We start from the raw sequence: 25,884 nt of genomic DNA on the forward strand, positions 1-25,884 counted from the left end.
AGGGCCTTTGACAAATATTCCTAGTTTATTTGATAGGAATCAATCCCCTACATACAAACAGCCCCATGAGTGTTTTCCATGTGTATATACATGGCAAGAAAGCAACTCTGGATACTGCTTCATATTAGAGGCAGTCAAAAGTCAGGGAAATGTCTGACTTCCCCTTTCAGAAAGGGGGGAAAATATCCAAAACCAACTAATGTTTTCTCTTTAGGGTCTCTCATTTCCTATATTGTTATACAAACTAAAGATTTTGAAAGAAAGAGAAGATTCAGGGGTACCAAGTGGCTCAGTGGTTTAGCATCTGTCTTCAGCTCAGGTTGTGATCCTGGGGTCCTGGGATCGAGTTCTGCATCGGGCTCCCCACAGGGAGCCTGCTTTTCCCTCTGCCTATGTCTCTGCCTCTGTTTCTGTGTCTCTCATGAATAAATAAATAAAATCTTTTAAAAAATATATAAAAAGAGAAGATTCGAGGGCATGGAGGAAGGGGATAAAGTGAGAGCTTTGTGGAGACTTCAAGGACATCAAAGTGTTAATCATACAATGCTAAGAGGGGTTGGCTTCATAGATGCACCACCTGGGCAGTTGCCCAGGATCCACACTCAGAAAGGCTCTGCACTGACTTTAAGTGCTCTATCATTGGCATCTTGAGATTCTTAATTTTTTGTAATAATTAGTCATATTCATTAGATGGTCATTATTTGTAATCTCTAGATACTTATATGATTATAGTTTGATACCACTTTTGTTAGAACACTACACATTCACATAGAAATATGTTTTAAATGTCTTAGTAATTCTATAACCTTATGTGAATGGTAACACAGTTGGGTTGACTAAAATCCTCCCACGTAATTATTTCAATTATATAAAAAGTTACTTATGTAAGTGGAATGGTATTATAGTTGTAAAATATTCAATTCTGTAATTATGTAAGATTAAAGTAAGAAGAAAGCCCTGAAATTTTAGCAACATACTTCCTAGAGAAAATCTGAATGGTTCTATTCCTATATTTCATTTTTAAAGTTTATTTAAGTAATCTCTACAGCCAATGTGGGACTTGAACTAGTGACGTCAAGACCATGCCCTTCTGACTGAGCCAGCCAGTGTCCCTCTGTTCCTGTATTTCGAACAACTATAATGATAAAATATGAAAACAAAATACTTTTCAATACTTTGCTTTCCTGAAATACATTAAGCAAATTTTAGTTTAAAACCTCAAAGAGTGTTAGTTTTACATTCTTGTGAGCTGAATCCTCTTTGAACCCAAATCTAGCTTCCATATTTTTTTTCCAAGAAGCCCTCTAGAGGGATCTTACTTCCTGGCGTTAATACTTATTTTCCCTCAGCAACTCATTGTACATTCATTGCCTTAGAAACTTTGCAGTCTTTTCTTGTATGGAAAAAGCTATTTAAAAATGCCCAGGACACTATTCTTCACTTGGTAAGCTTCGACAGACATCTTTGACTGACTTTCTACAATGACTGTCCAGATGCAACAGGAAGAAGGGCATAATTCTGGCCTGGACTAGCATATATGTGGGCAAAGTTCTTTGTTTGAATTTCAGATGTGTTCCTCAGGGAGTCATATAAACGTGATGCTTATACTTATTGAAGGAGAAATTTTCAATGAAGATAAAATTATGACTTCCATACAATATAAAATAAACATGTATCAGATATTATTTAACTCAGGAATTAATGAGGGGCCGATAGATGTTGCAGCCAGTTGAAAAGAGAATCACATGCTTATAGTCAGAAAAAGAATGTGCCATGAATTCTCAAATGCATGCACAACTGATAAGACTGGTCTATAGTCACAGGAAAACAATTTGCATTTTTTATGGACAGGAATTGTTTGCATTACAATAAATTTTCCACAAGTTAACTTCTGTATCTAGGTTGTGAAATGATCTCATTGGAGGCAAACAAAGGCATAGATAACCCAGATGGTTGAGCTAGAGGATGCTTAGTAAATCAAAGTCTGTCCCATTTTCTTCTCATGCAGTCTTTCTTTAAAGGGTGATTTTGGGGGTGTCTGGGTAGCACCCAGATGTTAGTTAAGCATCTACCTTAGGCTCTGGTCATGATCCCTGGGTCCTGGGATGGAGCCCCATGTAGGGCTCCCTGCTCATTAGAGTCTACTTCTCTCTCTCCCCCGCCCCTCCCCCTGTGTTGTGCTCTCTTTCAAATAAATAAATAAAACCTTTTTTTTTTAAAGGTGCTTTTGGGGCATATGACATCTTTATAATGATAAATAACTCAGGATTTAGAAATTAACTGGTGAATAAATTAGTTGTTGGGGTCAGAGACTCACATACAGGAATTTGGCACTGAAATTCATTTTGGATAATAATGTAAAAATTAAGGATTCTTTTGAGAATCTGGCACTAATTATATTATGACACAAAATCTGAAATATTCTATTTTCTGTACATGTCTGTGAAATCCAACATAAGCATTCTGAATGATTTGGATCAGTCTTCTAACTACCAGCAACTGTCACTCACAGATCTACCTCCATAATAATAGTAATGATAATATCAGCAATAATAAAAACTATGGCAGCCAAGTCTTACCAATCCCTTAACATGTACCAGACACTGTGTTAGGTCTTTTACCTATAAATTTTTAAGTTTAATTATCATAACACCACGTACAGTGTGGTATAATTACGCCTATTTTATGGGATGGCAGCTCATGCCTTCCCTACCCTAGGTCCTTTTTTAATAAAGAAAAGGACATTTTAAGCAAACAAATTTCATTGACTGATCTGAATTATAGTATTTCAAAAGCAGCATGGTTCAGTGAACTAAACAGCAATCCTTTTCTGGCTCTGGTTTCCTCAACGGCTTGGCTTCTTTCCCCTCAGTTTTAAGTTATGAATAGCTTTACATAATTGCTGATGTTTAATCTCTGTGCAAAGCTTCGAGAAATCTCTTAAGGTATAAAACCCTCAATTATTCCTCTTTTTTATGAGTAGTGAGAATTGGAAAGGACTTGAGTGCTTTGCTTTAACAGACAGATTTACAGTCTGGAGCTGTTGACTTCTAGCCATTCAGAGAGAAAACATCTGAAAGAGTAATGCAATGAAATTACAAAGCAAACAGTGTTTGGGGAACTGAGATACTATCTGGACTACTCATGCTGGAAAACTATGTTCACACTTACCCCTCTTCGCACTCCTTCCTCCTCTTTTCTTCACCGCTGCTCTCTTTATTGGCCTTGTATAATGAAAGAGCCATTTAGTACCTGACCACACAAAAAAAGAAATATGCTGAGTTTGACTTTCTCAATGGTATATACTAAGGAATTCATTTCAATATATGTTACATTTATTTTACAGATGACTCTTGTTGTCCTATAGTTTTAAGCTCTCTCTACTTTGGTCTGCATTTTTTATTTCCTTGCTTTGTCTTGTGGCAAAAGGAAAACAAAAAGCAATCACTACACCAAGAGGACCCTCTAAGTAAAGATGGTTTCCCCCAGGCCTGACTGTGAGCTTTCTCCACCTCACTGATAGGGTTAGAATAAGGAAGTAGTATGAGTCATTACAATTGCTACACATTCAGGAAAACCCCTGCTCCATCTTCCTCTCTACCCTGGGTGATAGGAGGTAAATTTGCAGAACATATGTTCAGGAGTTTTCTGTAGGAAAGCAGCATAGATCTGATTAAACACAGCAATGGAAAGAAGGACACACGTAAAACAATCTTTGAAGAACAGAAGAATGGGTCTGATCTAAGTTTGTGTATAAGCTCGTCCTTTGGAAGCAGGAATGCAGTTGCCATTTCTTACATATCTTCTAAAATTGCTCCTAGATTAGCTCACCCAAGTGAATTCCACCCCCAAGTGGCTGATATACAAATAGTATTGCTTTTGTGGAGAAGACACATTTGGCCTTGCAGTTTAATTGCCAGGGACATGTTCGGCAAAATGAAAAGACAGCCTGTAGAATGGGAGATAATATTTGTAAATATATAGGTAATTTTATATAGAGTGTGAGGTAGGGGGTTCAATTGTATTCCTTTGCATCAGTTGTTCCAACACTTTTTGTTGAAAAGATTGTTGTTGTTGTTGTTGTTGTTGTTATGTGTGTATGTATTTAAAGTATACCCTCCATTTTATGTTTTTTTTTTTTTTTTTTTCCAGAGAACAGTGTTTCTTCAGTCCTTAAGGACTTAGCTCCTCACATGGGCTTTGTTGGAAGTCTTGGGGTAGCACCCTTGGGTCTCAATCGGGGTAGGAGTGTTTGGTCCTTCCATGTTTCAGGAGAGCAATTCCTGACTACCTTGCTGTGAACGGCGCAGCTCATACAGTGAAGTAGTTTCACATTGGGAAGCATATAACATCAAAGACGCTTGCTTTGGAAATGTCCCTGATGGCAGCAGCCTCTGCTATGTTTTGAATAACAAACTTTTTTTTTAAGGTTTTATTTATTTATTCATGAGAGACAGAGAGAGAGAGAGAGAGAGAGAGAGAGAGAGAGACACAGGCAGAGGGAGAAGCAGGCTCCCTGCAGGGAGCCCGACATGGGACTTGATCCTGGGTCTCCAGGATCAGGCCCTGGGCTGAAGGTGGCGCTAAACCACTGAGCCACCTGGGCGCCCAAATAACAAACTTCTTAGTGGCCTTGCCTTGGGCATACAATGGGTGCAGTTGGTGCAACAAACAGGCTGCACTTGGCCAGAGCCCTTTCTGGCATGACCATTATTCCTTCTTTTCTTCGTTATCTTGGAAGCGAGGATCCAAGAGAGTGAAAGATTATTGTTTATCCATTGAATTATGCCAGTACCAAATTGTCTTTACTACTTTATTATTGTAGCTTTGTGGTAAATACTTTTGAAAATGAGAAGTCTAAATCCTACAAGTTTTGGGATGCCTGGGTGGCTCAGTTGGTTAAGCATCTGATTCTTGATTTTGGCTCATGTCATGAGATGGAGTGGTGTGTTGGACTCCACACTGGGTGTCGAGCCTGGTTAAGATTTTCTCTCTCCCTCTGCCCCTCCCTTGTACCTCTCCACCTCTGCTGGTATGGTTATGCTTACACACACTCTCTCTCTCTCTCAAAAAAAAAAAAAAATCCTACATGTTTCTTAATCTTTTTAATTGCTTTGAATATTCTTTTTCCATATAAAGTTTAAGATCAGCATGTCAAATTCCGCAAAAAATAGCAGCTGGTACTTTGAGAGGGATTGAGTTGAATGCATAGATCAATTTGTGGAATATTGCCATCTTAACAATAACAGTGCCTTCTGATTCATAAATATGGGATGATGTTTTCTCATTTATTGAGATATTCTTTCTTTCACTGACATTTTGTAGATTTTCTGTATACAAATTTTGTGCTTCAAAAAATTTATTTCTATTTTTTTCTTTTGTAAATGGAATTGATGTCTTGATCGTATTTTTGAATTGTTCCCATACTTTCCTTTAGTTCTTTAAACATAGTTTCCTTTGGTTCATTAGGTGATTTAAAGTCTTTGTTTAAGAAGTCTGAAGTCTGGACTATGTTAGGGAGAATTGACTGGTTGTTTTCTTTTGTGTGGGCTATACATTCCTATTTCTTTGTGTGTCTCATATTTTTGCGTTTTAAACAATATATTGTGGCAACTCTGGAAATCAGATGCTTTCCTCAGGGTTTGTTGTCATTGATGTTTTTTGTTTTTGTTATATGGTTGCCGTTTGCTTATTCATGTGCTTAGTGACTTTCCTGCACTCTTTCTGTAAAGCCTGTGTTCTTTGTCGCATGTGGCCATTGAAGTCTCTGCCTGGTTAGCTTGGTGGTCAGCTAATGATTAGACAGAGATTTCCATAAACACTTTGAACTAATAACTCTCCCAGCCTGTGTGTGTTGGGCTAGATCTTCAGTTATCTTGTTGGCAGTTCACAACTCTGCCTCAGCTTGTGCAGAGCCTCAAGGCAAGGTAGAGATGAGAGATTAGGACCTTTTAAGGTCTTTTCTGTGTATGCACACCCCTGCACATGGTGTTCTAGACTTCCAAGAAAGCATGTGAGTTTTTCAAAGTCCCTTATGGACCTCAAATTCCCCTGTTGTTCTCTTCAGGTGTTTTAATTAGCTTCATTCAGTAACATCATCTTAGACAGCTGCAATGTTAAACAATTGCCACCAATTTTTTTATTCTTTCAAATTCCCTAGAATCAGGGATGTTGGTACAGAGTCTGATCTGAGTCAGGTGAAATAAAGACACGTCCTCAGAATGGGGATTTTCAATAAGCTTGCCATAAGCTGGTCAAATGTTGGCAATTATGGGGCTTTTGGGAAGTCCCAAACCCATTCTGTCCTCTTCAGTTAGGTTGCTGGTTTGCCCAGCTCTCACAGGTATGAAATATTTGGCCCTCTAGGCTACCATGTAGCTGGGGAGGGAAAGAGGGTTCTTACCAAGATTCAGCCATTTTTTCTTGATAAACATGACTTGGAATTTTGTAATTCTTTGGTTAATTTCCAGAATATGGAAAAAGTTGGTTTTGACTTTTGCCAGAGATTTTATTGCAGATTTTTGGAGATCCTTATTTTGCCATTCCATAAGCACTAAACTGTTACAAATTCAAGAGGGTGTTGAAAGTACCTCCACACATGCACACGCACGCACACACACAGGTGATTGAGAATGCTGTCTAGTATTATATATGATGCATGTTTGGTGAGTATTGACAGCCCAACAGCCAATTGTATTTCACAGATCTCAAGTCACTTGCATTTCTTCACAAAATAATCATTTGCATTATGATCAGTTCTCTACAACTTTCAGGGTTGTAAAACAGCTGAAAGGCAGTGGAAGCAAAGATACATTAGAAGAGTAGATGGACAGGACACATGGTCATCTTTTGCCCACATCAAAGTCTTTCACAATTTTTCTCGATACAGGAGTGGAGATGGCACACAGACTTGTGGTCAGGGGAGCTGTTTGTGGTCCCACCTTAGGGGATAATATCTTTTATATGCTCCAGACTCTTTATCTGTGAGGGAAAGGGGATGGCCCAAGTGATCACTAAAGCTCCTTTCATTCCAGCAGAGTTCTTTAAAGTAAGGATCTTGAACCAGCAGTGGCAGCATCAACGGAAAACTTGTTAGAAATGAGAATCCTAAGGTTCCATCCTAGTCTAACTGGATCAGAAACTCCATAGTGGGTCCCAAGAATCTGTGTTTTAACAAGCTCTCCAGGTGATTCAGTTACAGTTACATTTTGGGAACCATTACATCCCAGTTTCATGAGATGGGTCTTTGATGTCAGGTAGACTCAGTTATCATAAGTGTATATTTGCTACTTCCTTGTGAAATTGGAAAACGTACAATTCTACACTTGTGTAAAAGAGAAAGTCAGTTTGGTTGAGGCTTCTTTGCCGTAGGCAAAACTTCAATCTACTATTTATTTCAACAAAACCAGTTTAAAGAGAGGTCAAGAAGTATTTCTTGAAGCATTAGGTTTCATGTGTTTTGTATAGTTAGAAGATCTCTCCTGGTTGTCATATTGGGCAGAGATGAGATCCATCTTCCCACATATTGTACTGGAAAACATTTCCTCTTGCTCCTCACATGGAAAGGCGATGATCACAAGGCACTGTATGGCACGACTGAAAATCTTCTATTTAAACCATGTACCTGGGTGGGGCACTTCTGCTCTTACTTGTGATGAGCCATTCTCTTTCTGTTTGGTACACAGAGGACTAGTCTATCCTGTTTGCTACTATCATTTCCTTAGAGGATACAGCCACACTGTGCCATGTGAAAAGGTGGTTTTCCACATCCTAATTCTATAACATGCCTTCTGTACTTTGTCAGCATCATGTTCTTTCTGGGGTTTTCTACACTAGCATTCTCTGCTGAGCTCCATCTGATTGGTACAAAGACCATCATTATTTCTAACCTGGTGCCTTGACCGTCTTTGAAAACTCCTTTATCAGTGACTTACTCTTAAAAATGTGTCACTAATTACACTGACCAAAGTAGTATCTATGAATCTAAGAACCACTGAGACGTCAGAACTTGTCATTACATCGCTCTTCACCACGTAGGGAAGTTTTTCCAGGAAGTATTCATAGGTTAACCAGGAAGAAAGCATTATGTGTGGTCAATTCTCCCTCTTGAAGATTCATAATGTACACTGTGTTAAAGACTCTGAGAGTCTTATAGTAAAGAAACTTATCCGTGTTTGACTTAACATTTTCCAAACTTCTTTGAGCATGGAATGTTTGTACTACTGGCATATCTAATGCCATCCAGCTTGGGAGAGACAGGTGTAGATTTGAGTTGATGTATAAGACAAGATATTTCACAGAATCCTATTTCATTCATTTATGATCAAATGAGGGATACTATTTGAGGGTCAGTCTTCAATAACAAAGCATCAGTGTAAATGTGGGTTATGTACTGATGATAATAATTGAGTCTACCGTGACTTTGTTACTCAAAACCTGGGAACTTGTTAGAAATGCAAAGTCTCAGTTCCTAATCTAGATTTATTTTGTCAAAAGCTTCATTTGGGTGAGATGTAACTCCCCAGCACTTTAAAGTCTGAAAAGTCCTGATTACAGCATTTTCCCTGTTATTTCCTTTTCTCACTGCCTACTTCATCTGGAATTTCTTGGGATGCTTCCCATCCTGGAAATTCAAAGTCTTTACCATTATTTTTTACCCAAACTTTTGTTTCTCTTTCCCTTCTCTGAATTCTAATATCCTATGTGATTTGTTTTATACCAATATTATGACTAGGTCTTGGAATATCCTATGAGGATCATAGTAAACTTTTGAAAATTAATAGCATTGCCTAAATTGTTGAACACTATTAATTAATTTTCTACAGTTGGTCTCTCTAAGTCTTTCTTTAATTGTAGGAAAGGATAGGAGAATATATTAATGATCTCCTTCCATTTAAAAAAGTGCCTTGTTAAAAATATAAATTTTGCATATATTAAAAATAACATTCTTTATCATAATAATTTATTTTCAGGTGTTTGACTCTCAGAACCATGCAATGGCAGCCACAATAAACATTATACAAGGGGTACTTGGGTGGCTCAGTCATTTAAGTGGTGGACTCTTAATTTCAGCTCAGGTCATGTTCTTGGGATCCTGGGATGAGCCCCATGTAGGGATCCCCAGTCAGCACAGAGTCTGCTTGAGTTTCTCTCTCCCTCTCCTCTGCCCCTCCTGCCCTGCATGCACGTTCTCTTTCTCTCCTTCAAAATAAATAAATAAATAAATAAATAAATAAATAAATAAATAAATAAACTACAATGAGAATTTACAGGTTAAATACCTATTTTTTCCACTGTAGGCAGATTAACATATTTGGGCTAGACATTAGCTAAAATGTCTGAGATTTGATCATGTTTTCATTAGACAATGAATGTAAGGTCTTGATGACCCAGTCTACCAAGTATTTCCAGAGAAAGCAATGAGAGGAAAATTTAAATTCTGACAAAGATTTATTCAGTTTGATTTTTGTGGGGAAGAAGAGCTATATAGCAAAATATCAAACATTTGGAACTCATAATTGTTCTTGTTCCAAGTAAATACTAGGTCTCTAGGTTTATTAGTCTGTAAGATCACAGAATTCCAAAAATTTTCCTTGAAAGTTTTCTTTTCTTCAACCCTTGCACTCATATATCTATTCATGTCAGTGAATAATGTAGCCTTAATATTTTAAAATTCATGTATCATGTAAAAAGGAAGTGAGAATTACAAATATGGGAAAAGAATGTGATACAAAGAAGTGCATTCTGTGTTTAGCAGAAAAACCATGAAAGCTTCGGAGAACCAGCTAATTGTATGAGGTCACTAACTTAACATTTTAAATTCCCCAGTGCTGAATTTTTCTGGTTTGCAAGCAATCTGAAAGGCATTAAGCTTCTAGGAAAAAGTGTTGCAACTCTGGATTTTTGCCCGTCTTTGACCCTTGTAAGGCTGTTTAAAAAATAAAGTTATCAAGGGAACTTGATCTGTCTCTAATATGGAGAATAATAGTCTGTTTTTACAAGCCTCTGATATACCTTCATACTTTACAAAAGCTCAAATTCACTGAGGATTAAAATATTAAGAATCTAGTCATGCAGAGAAAACAGGAGTTGTTTTCCCAGTGTCAAAATGATTGGCTCTGAAACTCTAGAACAGCGTTGTCCAATATTGCTTTCTGTAATGATGACAGTGCTCCATATTACAGGTCCAATATGGTAGCCACTAGCCACATGTAGCTGTTGAACACTTGAAACATGGCTAATGTGATGGAGAAACTGGATATTTGTTTATTTTTACTTTGATTTAAATTTCAATAGTTACAGTGAGGTGGGTGAGCTCCTGGGTGGCTCAGTCAATTAAGCTTTAGTCTTGAATTTGGCTCAGGTCTCCGGGTCTTGAGATTGAGCCCTCCATCGGGCTCTACACTCAGTGAGGAGTCTACTTGAGATTCTCTCTCCCTCTTCTTCTGCCGCTGCTCCCTGCCTGCACCCCCCAACCAATGCAGACGTGCTCTCTCTCTCTCTAAAATAAATAAATAAATCTTAAAAAAAGAAAATAGCTACAGTGGTCAGTGACCACTGTGTTAGACAATTCAGCTTTAGGAATGTGAATTTCTTTCTTTCTTTCCCTTTTGAATTTAAAATTCATATGAATAATCTTATTTCTTAATGTTATTTTCTAGTTTATAGATTTAGGGAAAAATGTTTTGTGCCTCAGATGAAAACAAGTTTTATAATATTTGCAATGCTATTTCTTATAGATATTTTCTTGGAAATAATGATGCAAATGTCCCCTAGACAATGTGGTATATGTGATAGAAGTGCTTGACGTAAAGTCCAAGAATCCCTCATGTCTGTAGTCTATGGGGAAGGCTTGACTGGTTTTTAGAAAAAGGACCCAGGAAAACCTGAGCACAGTGAAGAGAAATTACTGCTCATACTGTGGGTCTGTCACTTTCTCTTTTTATTTCTAATATTTTTTTTAAAAAAGAATTATTTATTTATTTGAAAGAGAGAGTCTGAGAGAGAGTGAGTGTGTGCGTTTGCTTGTACAAGTCAGGGGAGGGGTAGAGGGAGAGAATCTTTAAGTAGACTCCCCCTGAGTTCTGAGCCCAAGTTGGACTTGATCTCAGGACCCATGAGATGATGATCTGAGCCAAAACCAAAAGTTAGCATAACCAACTGAGCCACCAGGCATCCCTATTTCTACTAATTCTGAGTGACTTTATCAAGTCATTTGATTTATTTTATCCTTTTCTGACTGGCATTTGAAACTTGAGGCTAGTCTAAATGAAGGACTCAGTTTTTAGATGTGCATACTGCTTACCTGCCACCACCACCAGGAAAGACTACAGGGGATAAACTAGTGTGAGTGGTGGCCCACAAAGAAGCCCCCTGTGAGCTCTTTCCTTATTTTAAATATAATGCTAATGGTGTTTCTTGAAACATCATCTTTTTGTTGGGTCTTTCCTTCAGGGTTGGATTAATAGGCAAACCAGTTTCATTGCTGAAAAATTATGCTTTAGATAAAAAAATCATTTTTTTGAATAGGCCAGGCATATTAGGGAGCAAAGTAGAAGACAATCCTCTTTCAAGCCCTCTGTCAGCTCTCCTTTCTTGCCTCTAGATAATATCTGTCTCATAGATTTTGTTTTCCAGTAGTAGAAAGTTCAGCCTGGAGTACTACCAGAGTACTTCGGTCAACAGAAACCTTCTCCCATCTGCCACAGCTCGGGTCTGTGGGGTCGGGGGGGGGGGGGCCTGGAAGTCCACAGTGGGGACTCCTTTCTCTTCCATCAGCACTCCTTCCATCTCCTGCACTCCTTTCTCTTCCATCAGCACTCTCTTCCATCTCCTGCACTCCTTTCTCTTCCATCAGCATGTTTCTCATGCCTCCAGGGTAGGATGTAGGAGGGTGGGAAGTGTGAGAGGAGTGGCATAGTCTTAGTTGGCTGGGACTGTTGCAATTTTGTGTTTTGGGCCCTCTGGGGAGAGATGCCCAAGGTACACTCAATACTTTCTCTCATGGAGTGATTGTGAGAATACCCGAAAGGCCCTCATGCTGCCTCATTCCCTGACTCTGACTATCAAAGTCCTTCTAGTTATGAAGTAAGCCATGTGCCTAGATGACTGAGTATGAGCCCTGCTTAGCAACTTCCTCTGATGGAACACCTCGCACAGCTTCTTCTCCAAGGATGCCCTTGCCCTGTCAAGTAGACCCCATCCATAGGGTCCTTTCAAGACTTCTAAAGATGGTTACCTTGCATAGTTCTCATTTAACCCATAGAACACCCAGCACTGGGCTCCAGACAGTCTGAAGATGTGGGCCTCTCTTCACTTTGCTTAGGAGGAACTCTACCCAGGCTCTCATCAGACTTAGCTAGATCAGAGAGGCAGGTACCTTGCCCAGGTAACTTGCCCATGTCCCTCCTGACAAATCCAAGAAACTCCAGCCTGATTTTCCCAAGAACCACCACTCAGGGCCCATGCCATTGTGGGGCCTAGGTATTGGTCTGACTTAGCTGGCATCCAGCTGTCTAGGGATGAGGGATGGTGGGGAGGGAGTAAGGGTGGAGAGACATCATACCCCCTTCTGCCAGACACCCCAGTCCCTACAGTGGTTCTTTTGAAGAACCATTTGGAAAGTGGTATGTGCTAAATGTGTCTTCCCCCAAATTATATGAAGCCCCAATCCCCAGTGTGATGGTGTTAGGAGGCAGGGCCTTTGGGTGGTGACTACATCATGAGGATGGAGCCCTCGTGGTGGGACTAGTGTATATATTATTAAATATAATAATAAGAAGAGATAGGCAAGGGGATCCCTGGGTGGCTCAGCAGTTTAGCGCCTGCCTTTGGTCCAGGGCATGATCCTGGAGTCCCGGGATTGAGTCCCGCATCGGGCTCTCTGCATGGAGCCTGCTTCTCCCCATGCCTGTGTCTCTGCCTCTCTCTCTCATGAATAAATAAATAAAATCTTAAAAAAAAGAAGAAGAAGAAGAGATAGGCGAGAACTCGCCTGTGATAACAAACCCAGGAAGAGGGCTCTCATCAGGAGCTGAATTTCCTGGCAACTTGATTTTGGACTTCACAGCCTCCAAAGCTGTGAGAAGTCAATGTCTGTTGTTTAAACCACCCAGTCTATGATATTTTTGTTATAGCAGACTAAGCTAAGACAGCTTGAGAAAGGGAGAGGAGCCCTCCTCCCACTCTCCTCTGGGGAGGCAGGACGAACATACAAAGGAATCCTTAATAATCTTACTCCAATTGTATAAAAGCTGCAGGGTGTTGGTGTAGAGAAGTTTTTAGTACCCCTTAGAGGATCATGCACAGGTGTTCTATTGCTTCCCTTCAGGACTTGAGATATAGTGTACTGTGATAACCTCACTGAACTGAGAATTAATTGGCATCTAGTGGAAACAATCTCAGTTAGGAGGCACAAGATTTATAAAAAGCAAGGAATATAAATACATTTTAAAAAGACCTTTTCTAACCCTAAGGGGACGATGCTTAAAATGGAAAAATACCAATATTCATCTCCTGTTGACCACAAATCACCTCCAAATAGTTCACATTGTATATGCTAATATGTGGAAATACCTCCACCAGGCTTAGCATATATTTACACTTTAACTACAGAATTAAGATGATTTTTTAAAATGGCTAAGCAAAATTTGGAATGTGGGCAAGTTTATCTCTGATAAACTCTGCCCACCTGTTCCTCCCTCTTTTTGGTTCTATCCCACCTCTCTTCCCTCTGAGACCCCTGCCCCTGTAAAACATAGAGACACAAATAAACCAACACAGACACACATTCACAGATCCTACATATGGAAAAACAAATCCTCAATCTTTATGCTTCTTATTTGTTTGCTGGCCTTTTTTTTTTTTTCTTAAGATTTATTTGTTTGACAGAGAGAAAGGGTGTGTGCATGTGCTTGACCAGAGTGGAGAGGAGGGACAAGGGGAGAGAATCTTTCAAGCAGACTCCCTGCTGAGTGCAGAGCCTGATGCAGGGCTCCATCTCACAACCCTGAGATCATGACCTGAGCCAGAATCAAGAGTCCAATGCTTAATGGACTAAGCCACCCATGCCTCCCTCTGGCCCTCTTTTTAGAAAATATCCACTTAAGTCTTCCAGTGCAGTGTCTCATGCTTAGGCTCTTTCCTAACCTTCTAAACCCTGACAGGATTTGTGGTCTTTTTGTCCTAGTAAAACCCTTAGGCTTTACATTTTAGTAAGCAGTCAGAAAAAATAATTCCTGCTGGTGTTCTGGGTAAAAGGAAAGACATTAATATGTGATACCTTTCAGGTACCAAATATATACTCCTGAAGAGTGCGTGGCCTTTGAAAATTAACTGTGCTAACCCTCAGGAGTGCCTCAAAGGGCTGCAATTTAAGGGATGACGGGGCCTGGTGGAAGAGAGAGATACTGCTGGAGTGTAGGACCTTTTCTGTTCTCTTCAACTCACACCATGTAGACAGGTTTACAAAGAAGTTCTTCTAGGGGTCTATTTGTCACTCATTGATTTGGTTTTGGGGGTGCAGCCCAAAAATGAGACAGGAAAAGCTTTATGTCATCACCTGTTGCATAGTGGATATCCCCTGATTTTTGCACATTAAAAAAATGTTTATGGTTTTTTTTGAGTAGAATTATTTATCAGTAAGTTCTAGGTGGCTTTAAAAATTATGATTAGAATTTCATGGAGACAGAAGCTTCATTTGGCACAGGTTTGATATGAAAGGTTTTCATTTTTTCCTTCATTAGTCTTTAAGTAGCAAGTTGTGCAGTGAACTATGGGAACTCTGTAACAGTTCCAGACACTCCTGTCTCCCCGCCTGCTGTGTGCATTATCTCCACAAAGATTGTTACAGCGGACATGCAAAGAGAAGGAGCCAAATGTTGGCTTTTGATTACCAGTCCCGGCTCTTGAGTCCTCCTATTTCCCTTCAGCCCTTCCCATTGGCTAGCTGCTACTTGGTCTTTGTCACTTGGCTGCAGTCTGATGTCTCCAAAAGGCGTTATCCCTTTCTGGTAAGTTCTCCTATTTTGGCTTCCTAGTGTCAGAGCCCACTTTTATCTCAGTATTTAACACACCTCGAAATTACTCATGTTACCTCTTTCTTGGCAGAAGCCTTATTTATCTCTGAACTCTCCTCCCCTACCATCCCACCCCCTCAGTGTCTACTTCCGTGACTACTACACAGTAGGTGCTCAATAAATGTTTATTAGAGGGAATGAGGTAGGACTGGAATGTATTCTTAATCACATTTTGTAGTAACAGGACTGAGACTAACCAGGAGTTGGCAAACTCTTGGTAGAAGGCCAGATAGTAAATATTTTATGCTTTGCACACCATCCAGTCTCTTTCACAACTCCTCAAGTCTGCCATTATAGCAGGAAAATAGTCATAGATAATACCTAAATGATTGGGTGTGGCTGTGCGCTAAAGCAGTTTGATTTGCCAAGACAGGTGGCACATAGATTTGGCCTCAGGAATCTAGAATGCCAGCTCTCCCACTAAACCCAAGAGTGGGTTCTGACTGACTACACTTAGAGTTTATTTGTACAGGACTGTTCTTCCCCAGAACTCAAAGTATTTTTACATATTTGAATGAGAGTGAATTATGGGGGAATAGTAATCTTCTCAGTAGTTTGCTAGTGGCCTAAAGATTTAATGTCCGAGCAAAGACATATAATTTACAACCAAGAGGTAGCTTCCTCGCTAAGAGAGCAATTTAAGTCCCACTAAGTCTAATGTACGTGTGAGTGGGAAGAAACAATATCAGCTGTTCAAATAAATAGTACATTTTTAAGAATTATCTGTTCCCCTAGTGTCTCCCAGGTCATCAAGACAATGGGCTCTTTAATGGGCAGGAATTATGTACTTAATAAAATTGTAATACTGGCTCTGCCTGTCAGAGGAAGCTCATTATTCACAAATTAGGTTTCTCTGCCTCCTCCTGTCCTCCCACCGTTTCTTGACATTAATGATGTTCTCTGGTAGGCCTGTCTCTCACAGGGCTCCACGTGGTCCAAGCTAGATCTTAGCTTCTATGGCTCTCTGCCAGGACTAAGCTGTGGGAGTGGCAGGAGGACAGACTCCAAGATCTCTAGGATCCCATTCAGTCCTCAATTTTATAAATTTCTTTCTCTTCTCTAAGTGCCTCTTTTCCATCCCCTCCCAGCTCTGGCCTTGGCACATATCCTACATTTAAACAATCTGTTCCTTCTCTGAACTCCAGTTGCCTCTTTAGGTGAGTTAGCTTGAATATTACTCTGATTTCTGGGTCTTTCCCCTTCCTTCTGTGTCTTACCTTCACTTGAACCCTGGGGAATCCCCAGACTTTAATCAAATACCATCGCAAGCATTTTCAGTTGCTTACTTATAAACACTTCATAGGTTTGGGGCCGAGACTGTGAGAAAGGTGGCAGAAGGGCAATGGGACTATGAGAAGAAGATGCGGAGGGACAGGCCCAGCGGAATGGAGCCAGGGAGGGAAAGGAAGGACCGGGATGCAGAGGGAGTCAGCACCACACTGTGCTTGAGATCCACTTACCCTCAGGAACCACTTGCCCTCAGGAACTAATGGTTATGCTCATGGATAGCCCACAGTCTAAAAGTACTGGGTCCTTATTTGTGCTCTGGACAGATGTAGAATATTTGCAGGGAAGAGAAAATATTTTTTCCTACTACTTTCCTAGGTTCTCTGGCTGAGGCCCTATAAATTGGGTAGATGAAAGACACATTAATAAGAGAAAAGTAGCTTGGGGGCAGCCTTATTGTGGTGATGGTGGGAGTCTCAGGTCTTCTGGGTTAGGTTTAACTCTGGGGTGCTCCCCCATGGAGGAGGGAGAGAGCACGGAGCAGCCCTAGACTGCTCTTACCTCTTACTGCCCAGTGATGAAAGCCGATGGCCATATGAGCCCAAGAGGGGGCAGCGCATGTAGGCTGTGTGAGCCTGTGAGTAGAGGTGACCAGGGCCGGATAGTGGAGGGACAGCCACATGGCTGGCCTCCAACTGGTGGGGCCTGAGCTACTCTGCCAAGGTTTAAAACTTTAAATCAGAATACTGAGTGTTACTTATGAGGAAATGAGAGTGAATAAGTCATCTCTAACCTCTCCTAGCCTTTTTAAAATAAGAGAGACCATGTTAAACAAAGACTGTATAATCCTGCCTCCAGCACCAGCTGTTTCTCTGTTTCACAATTCACAAGAACTTCGTCAGTAACAAATGAAATGATCTAGGGGTGTGGAAAATATGACTTTTTCATTGGTCTGGGATTGGCTGTAAGCTCCAGTATTTTCATTAAAGGGATTTTCATTTTGGAGGGAAAAAAAGGGTCTTTTGTGCCTTTCCAGGAAAGGATCCATGAGAGCAGGTCAAGGTGGCCATTCATACCTTAAAAACTGGTTATGGTGGGCTGGGTTGCTATTGAGTATGTATGCAGAGCATTTCAAGAAAATACTATAGTTGTATATTAGAATATTTGCACATAATATAACAGCCTCATATTACTAGTGCATTTTAAAACTTTAAATAAATCCTAGGTTGTTTTATTTTGTTTTGCTTTTTAGAGAATGAGAGATCACAAGGGGGGGAGGGGCAGAGGGAGAGAGAATCTTAAGCAGGCTTCAAGCCCAGCACAAAGTCATAGGTGGGGCTCTAAGCCCACCCAGAGATCAAGACCTGAGCCAAAATCAAGAGTCTGCGGCTTAACAAACTAAGCCACTGAGGTGCCCCTATAAATCCTTGTTTTTTGAATGAACAAAACTCAAAATATGTAAAATTTAGCCTGTTTGTTTTTGTTTTAAAATTTAAGCCTGTTAAAGTCATCTAGCAGTTGAATAGTTTATTTAATTAACTATTAAATCATTTAATTTATTTATTAAATTAATTTATTAATAAATTAATAGTTTATTTAATTCAAAAGAGAAGACTTTCTTTTACCTGTCTGATTAAAACATGCCTGATATATGTAAAAAAAAAAAACACAAGAAAAACACCAGAAATTTATTAACATATGCATTGTTTACATATGGTAGCACTCAGAGGTGAGTAACTCATAGAGTTGGTTAGAACTTGGGCTTATATAGCATCTTAGCAAAGGAACAAACATATTTTTAGAAAAGTGACAAGGAAAAGAAAAAGGACTCTTGAGTTTTTGTGGCAGGAAATTGCAGGAACACAGATAAATAGGAAACTAATGGTAGATAATGCTTGTTCAAGCAAGGTTTGTGATGTAGTTTCCTCTGGTGCCATCTCCAGGCTGACAAGGATCTGAAGTTGTCTTGGTGATTAGTTCTACTTCTTGGAGGAGGGGGTCCTTTGTAAGTTTATCTCATGCTTTTAGGCAAATAGGAGAGGGCGGAGGGCTTTTCTTACATCTGCTTCCTCTCATGTGCTTTTAACTCAAAATACTTATTATGCCAAGGTGACATATTTGGGGGTGGCATATTGTGCTACCATATAGTCGCCTTGTCAAAGCAGGAGGTGGGAAAGAAAACCATGGTGCCCTGGCCTAGATGGATCAGAACAGTTGGGAATTTCCCTGTGAAATGGAACAAATGTGACCCATTCTTATCATTACACACTCTGCTCGGCTGCTAACATTTATTTCTTGTGAGTTAGTCTTGTTTTTAATTACTTTTCTCTTAAAAAAAGTTTTAAAAAAATTTTATTTATTTATTCATTAGAGAGAGAGAGAGTGAACGAGCAAGTAGGCACAAACAGGGGGAGCTGTAGAGGGGAAGGGAGAGGCAGGCTCCCCACTGAGCAGAGAGCCCAATGTGGGGCTCCATCCCAGGACCCTGAGATCACGATCTGAGCTGAAGGCAGATGCTTACTGGACTGACCCACCCAGGTGCCCCTAATTACTTTCCTATTAATAAATTTCTCCATCTCAAAATGGGTAGAATAAGACCAACCAGTTATTGTAAGGATAAAAGAATGTGTTTAAGGCTTGTGAAGTTCATCTGCTATACCAAAATAAAGAATTAGTATTACATTAAAAGCTCTCTGAAGATCAAGTTTTATTCGTTTCTTATACCACATGATGACTCATATGTTAGAATATCATCAAGATATGAAGTTTATGGAAAGTGGTTCCTGAATTTTCATCATTTTGGTCTTATATTCATGAGTCATTGAGGTTACAAAATTCCTCCAGCATTGAATGTTCTCACTCTTCCTTTGCACTTCAACTCAAATGTCCCTTTCTCTGTAATCCCTTTGTCAACACTCCTCTGCCCCAGCCTCCTCCGCTCTATTCATTCCTCTCTCATATACAATACATTGTGTAATTATTTATTTACATGTCTGATTCTTCTGCTAGTTTTTGAGCACTTGGAGGAGAGAAAAAAATAAAGAGCCCATGTTTTGTTCATCTCTGTATCTTGAACATTTGCACTGTCTGATAGCATACATGCTCCATGCAGTCCTGCAGCTTCTGGATCTCTGCTGATGTTTGTAGAACAACCAAAGTTAGAAACTCTAAGAGCAGTTGAATGTTGGGGTCTCTGGGTGGCTCAGTGGTTGAGCGTCTGCCTTTGACTCAGGTTGTGATCCCAGGGTCTTGGGATCAAGTCTTGTATCAGGTTCCTTATGGGGAACCTAGTTCTCCCTCTGCCTATGTCTCTGCCTCTCTCTGCATGTCTCTCATGAATAAATAAATAACATCTTTAAAAAAAAAACCCAGTTGAATGTTTGTTAGCCTATAAATGCAGCTTGGAACTAAAGACATCTGGTCTACTGTAAAAAATCTTGAGTGGTCTCCATTTTCCATATTTGTCTCCTTTCACTCATTTTCCAAGTACTGCCAAAGAGAACATCTTAAAACAAATCTCTTCATCACTTTCTTGATTAAAAGTCTTTAAAGTCTTTTCCTTGCTGGGGGATAAAGTTAAACTCTTTAGGGTGGCACAGGACTCTACATAACTTGATCCTGTCTACCTCTCAGGACTTATCTCTCTTTTTCAAAAGATTTATTTATTTTGTTTGAGAGAGAGAAGGAGAAAGAGAGATAGCGGGGTGGAGGAGCAGAGACAGAGGGAGTTTTAAGCAGTCTCTGCACTGAGGGCAGAGCCCAACATGGGGCTCCATCTCACAATCCTGAGATCATGAACAGAGCTGAAAATTGTCTGATGCTTAACTGACTGTACCACCAGGTGCCCTAGCACTTATCTCTTGATGCATCTTCTCCATTCTCTCCCCACATTTCCCCATCCCTCCACCCCCCCACCCCACCTGCCACTGTGGAGATGCTGAGCTCTAAGTAATTATCTAAGTGGAGGATGCTGCATACTTTCTGCTCTTTGTCTTTATTCATCAACATCCTGTTCTTTCATTGTTGTCTCTAGTTCCACTTTTATCTCCTTGATTATTTAAACTTTATTTATTTTATAGTCTTTTTCACATCTATTAAATCCATTTTTTGTAAAGTGAATTTTCCATTTGTAATACTGACTCTGTCTCATGATGGTGGATTATTTCCAAGAGCCTCTGTGTGTGTGTGATTTTTAAATTTATTTCATTGTGAGATCATCTTCAGTAGGGGTTGATTTTTCCCCATGAGAGTAGTGCCCTCAGTAGTGGAAATACCAGTGTCACTAGTTTTGCAGTGGTTTCATGGATCTCAGACCAGCTTTATGTTAATGTCTTAGGTTGGGATTTTGATGGGGAAAATATAAGTTGGACCCTCATATGCAAATGTCTTAAGTGTGGGGTTTTCAATTTTTCCCTATCCTAAGTTCCAGGCAGATGGCAAGTTTCCTTGCAACTTCTCTGGGTGGTGGGAGGAGTATTTCTAGTTCCCTTTTCCTAGATGGGCCTTGCTAAGTGCTGAGATCTCAGTTCCAGCCCTCTACCTCACATGGGCTGTGTTCTTTTTCTTTTTCCTGCCTGAATATTAACACTCAGCCTTCTCTCTAAGGAGGGCTGACAACCACTGGGAGGTTGTTACATCAGTTTGATTTACTACTCTGCATTTGATCATCCCCTTTATTTCTTGAAACTATGGGTTGTTTTCTGTTTCCTTCTTTCAAACTTGTCTATTTTTTTCTTATGCTATTTTATCTAGCATGTGGAAGAATTTGTGTCAATCTTGTACAGGAGGTTGCTGGAGGGGTTCTGCTTTACCCAATGAAGCTGTCATCATGTCCTTCTTTACGTGTAATGTTCTGTCCTCAAATTAACTCAGACCCCAGGTGAACTTTGCTCATCTTTCAGTACCCAGCTCAGGCACCCTTTCCTCTGTGGAGATTTTCCTAACCCTTCTCCAAGGGGAAGTTTGTCTTTCCCTCTCTGTACCTCACTGTGCACTTCATTCTTCTACCATAGACATGAGACAATAATGAGCCTACTAGCATCTATGACTCTCTTTCCTAACCCTTCTCCAAGGGAAAGTTTGTCTTTCCCTCACTGTACCTCACTGTGCACTTCATTCTTCTACCATAGACATGAGACAGTAATGAGCCTACTAGCATCTATGACTCTCTCTTCTTCCCTGAAGATTGTCCTCAGGGTCTTGCACTATACAGAGTCCATAAAATGTGTTCAGTACATGCCAGATGAATGGATGAATAAATGAATGGATACATAATGTGAGTGGGTAAGGAATAATAACACTTACTAATGTGTCTGTCTTTGCTTTTGTGCCAGGTTTCCATAGTAGGTTATTTCTAAGTATTTAGAATATTAAAATTAAATCCATTTTATTTCTATAAAGACATTAAGAAAGTCAAATTTAAACGCAGCATTTTATCCTGATAAGAAGCAAAATGTCAGATGTGCAATGAGACCAATAGCAGCAATGACAGGTAGTGTTCACCATGTGCCAGGCGCACTAAATTAAGACATCTAATTTTTACAGCAAGTTTTTGAAGAAGATACTTTTACAGATAAGGAAACTGAGTCACCAAAAGGTTAACCCGACCAAGCTCATAAATAACTTGGCCAAGCTCATAAATAACTTGACCAAGCTCATAAATGGCAGGCTTAGGATTTCCACTCAGGTGCTCTGGCTCCAGAGACCACGCTTGTAACTATAACATTAGACAGACTTTTAATACCAATGAAGAATACGTTTTGAAGTTTCTGTGCCCCCAATTTTTTTGAATCAATTACTTTTAAGTCCGAAGTAAATAGTTGTTTTCTAATAACTGCTCAGGATCTTAAAACCATGCTATGTGGGAAGTTAACAACCTCATCCAGTAAACTATCTCTATATTTAACCGATCAGTCTAAAAATCCTTCCAGAATTGAATTTAGATCTCAGATGCTGCTGTTTAAACACCTGCCTTCCTTATTCATAGGTGAGAGAGAAAAAAAAAGAATAAATGTAGCAACCTTCTTCTTGTATTCCCGGTATGAACGTGAAGGCTTGATGAAAATTTATTTAGTAGTACAACCATTTTTTTTTAATCCAGAAAGCACCTAAATATTTTGGATATGCTGATACAAATTCACCATGACCCTTACTCACTCTTGTCCTTATCACTGATCACAACATAAGAATCAAGACATTCTGCAGAAGAGCAACATGTCGCACTGGCCCAGCCTTTCCGACTCCCATGTTGGCTTTGCGTAGTTACCACCACGCTTACCCTTGTGCATGCAGACAGCAGTGATTCTTGCATTGCTAATATGATCTCATCCTCTTTTCTAAACTCCTTTAATAGAAATCTGTGGAGAAGTGATGACTTCCTCTCTTGCTATAAGCAAAACGGGAATAAATTTTTAGAGGGGCAGAAGTTTCTTGGGGTTATGAAAGAATAAGCTAAAGAGAGATAAGCAACTTGAGCGGTTACTAAATATACCTAGCATGCATGGGGCTGAGATATGTGAGGTTATGTGCAGCTGAACAAACAAAATGACTATTTCTGTAGGGACCCTGACTGTTTGGCGCTTTGCTTCTGATGACGCACCTTACTATTTAAGGAGTGCGGGAGAATTATCCTATCTGAAGTCCAGAATAGATTTTTCTCTTCAAGAGAAATTTATTTTTAAATATTTGAATGGCTCTTGAGTAAAATATACCTATCATAAAAACTATCCAACAAGTTACATTGCCACCAAGATGACACAGCCCAAGAGCCGTGACGAGATCAGAAAAATAGGTCTAATCAGTACAGTACAAGGAACTTCATTTCTCTTTTTCTTCAAAACACTGGCTCTATTACGGTAACAGTGATTTTCAGAAAATGGATGATTATTGAGATGAGATTTCTCATGAGGGGTAATGTGGATTAACCAGGGGCAAGGTTTCTCTTGTCTTCTTTTTAGGCCTGAACTATCATATTTAGATTAATGTTCAAATATGTGATAGAAGTGATCACCAGTATTAAAATGTAAATGACTGGCATTTAATTAATGCGTTTAAGGTGTTCTGGCCACGCACAGAATTGTAGTAAGATTTTTCAAGAATTAAGAAAGAAATTCATACTGAAAGACAATATCTGATAAAGGGTTCAGGCGGTTTGAGTTCATGTTTGAACAAGTATCAGGCAAAAGATTTATTGTTTTAGAAATAATCTCCCTGTAAAAGATATCTGAGTTGTTTATGAGTTACTGGCACTTTCTTATAAAGCTCCAGTTGTTGCTTTTCTCGGAGAACTGGGAAGTCCCTTTTGACTTTAGTTGTGTTTGGTGGACAGCCCTCCATCCACAGAGACTGATGATCTCTTTTCTCGGGAAAGGACAAAAACTGGAGCATGTATGATGATTGGACACAGGAGCCTCAATGAAAGGATTTTCTCACCCCAGTGCTCTCCGTGCCTGAAATTTGTTTTAATTCTTTAGTTTGGGAACTGGATACCTGTCAAGATTGCTCGGAAAGAAAAACACATTCTTTGATTTTGCAAGGATGTATTTTTAGGGTCAGATGATATGAGAGGGGATCACGCAGTATCAGGACAGTTGACCTGAGTTGACCAAAGAGAGTAAGCCGAAGAAACAAAAACAGTGGCCTGTTTTAAAGTGTAGCTGACACTATACCGAAAAATAGTGGGCAACTCAGGGAAAAAGCAGAGAGGCCTGATAGGTCAAATCTAGAGACTATTGAACTGAACGTGACAGATCATAATGATAACGTAATCGCTTAGTTTGTACTCTGAAGTTTTCAGTTCCAAGTGACATCGATGAACAAAAATATTTTTCAGTGGCCATTTTAAAGAAATGCACTCATACCCATTTTTTTGGTATGTGGTGATAAAAGAGTTAAAAAGCAACAGGGAAGGAATATATTAATCCTGTAGCATAGGAAATAATTGAGTAATTTGTTAAAGTAAAAAAAAATTCAAAAAAAGTAAAGTCAAAATCTTTTTTCAATGTAATTTGAATTGAAAATAAACAGATAAAACAAAATAACTGAATTTTAGGGATGCCTGGTGGTTCAGTGGTTGAGCATCTGCCTTTGGCTCAGGTCGTGATCCCGGGGTCCTGATATCGAGTCCTGCATCAGGCTCCCTGCCTGGAGTCTGCTTCTCCCTCTGCCTATGTCTCTGCCTCTCTCTCTCCGTGTCTCTCATGAATAAATAAGTAAATAAAAATCTTTAAAAAAATCCCTGAATTTTAGACGGATTTTAAAATTTTTTTAATTGCGTTTTTAAATTTAAATTCCAGTTAGTTAACAAATAGTGTACTATTAGTTTCAGGTGTGCAATACAGTGATTCAACACTTCCATACAACACCTGGCACTCATCATGGCAGGTTTCCTCCTTAATCCCCATCACTTATTTCCCCCACCCCCTCCACCTCCCCTCTGGTGACCATCAGTTTGTTCTCTATAGTGAAGAGTCTGTTTCTTGGTTTGCCTCCCTCTCTCTTTGTTTCCCCTTTTGCTCATTTGTTTCTTAAATTCCACATATGAGTGAAATCATATGGTATTTTTCCTTCTCTGACTGGCTTAGTTCACTTAGCATAATATTATTTAGCTCCATCCATGTTGTTGCGAATGGCAAGATTCCATTCTTTTTTATGACTGAGTAATATTCCTAGATTGATTTCTTAATCCCCAAAGATATTACGTTCTGTAAAAACTCCTCTTTAAAGGACAATGTATTAAACAAATTTAGAGAGGGGATTTTTAAATGTTTTAAAAACAGTATATTTCAATTTTAGATAGTAGTCTTAAAACACTCAGTAAAGGGCACCTGGGTGGCTCAGTGGTTGAGCATCTACCTTTGGCTCAGGCTGTGATCCCAGGGTCCTTGGATGAGTCCTGTATCAGGCTCCCTACAGAAGTTTTCCCCCTGCCTATGTCTCTGCCTCTCTCAGTGTCTCTCATGAATAAATAAATAAAACCTTAAAAAAAAAAACACCCACTAAGAAGATGGGGATTTTATCATATTACATTTCTTTTCCTTCCCCTCTCTTACAGGGTTAGGAAACTACAATCAAATCTGGCTTGGTGCTTGTTTTTATAAATAAAGTTTTATGGTAGCTTGCTCAATTGCCAATGTTCATTTGTTTATATATTATCTTGCATTTGAGTTACAGCAGTGAAAGGAGTAGTCCTGATGGGAACAATATGGTTCAGTTTTGGTAAATATGATGTTAGTATTAACACAGCCACACCACATCCTTTTGTTTATGTATGGGCTATTCCTGCACTTGAACTATAGCAGCGAAATTAAATCATCTTGACAGAGACCATGGGGCCTGCAAGTCTAAACTATTTCCTCTCTTGCTCTATTTAGGAAAAGTTTGTTGACCTCTGTTATACTGTTACTTTTTATAGTATCAAGATATATAATATGATCTCCTTTGCAACCATAGTTCCACTTTTTGGTATATTTAAATGGATACAGTGCTCATTTGTGGTCCACTTTGCCGTGACTTCTCCAATTTTGAGTTTTTTATTTTGATTCTTTTCTGAATTTCATCAAGCAGTTTCTTCAATTAAAGG

General features: G+C 39.4%; 1 protein-coding gene and 1 pseudogene across 1 annotated transcript in view; one reads left to right on the forward strand and one right to left on the reverse strand.

The window, feature by feature from the left end:
* BACH1 (BTB domain and CNC homolog 1) overlaps positions 1-25,884 on the forward strand; it is a 134,881-nt gene that overhangs the window by 1,731 nt on the left and 107,266 nt on the right. The gene's annotated exons all lie outside the window — the stretch shown is intronic.
* LOC129502007 (40S ribosomal protein S26-like) overlaps positions 4,190-25,884 on the reverse strand; it is a 57,073-nt pseudogene continuing 35,378 nt past the window's right edge.

This window comes from Nyctereutes procyonoides, unplaced genomic scaffold, assembly GCF_905146905.1.
Source record: "Nyctereutes procyonoides isolate TBG_1078 unplaced genomic scaffold, NYPRO_anot_genome, whole genome shotgun sequence".
NCBI classification, from domain to species: Eukaryota; Metazoa; Chordata; class Mammalia; order Carnivora; family Canidae; genus Nyctereutes; species Nyctereutes procyonoides.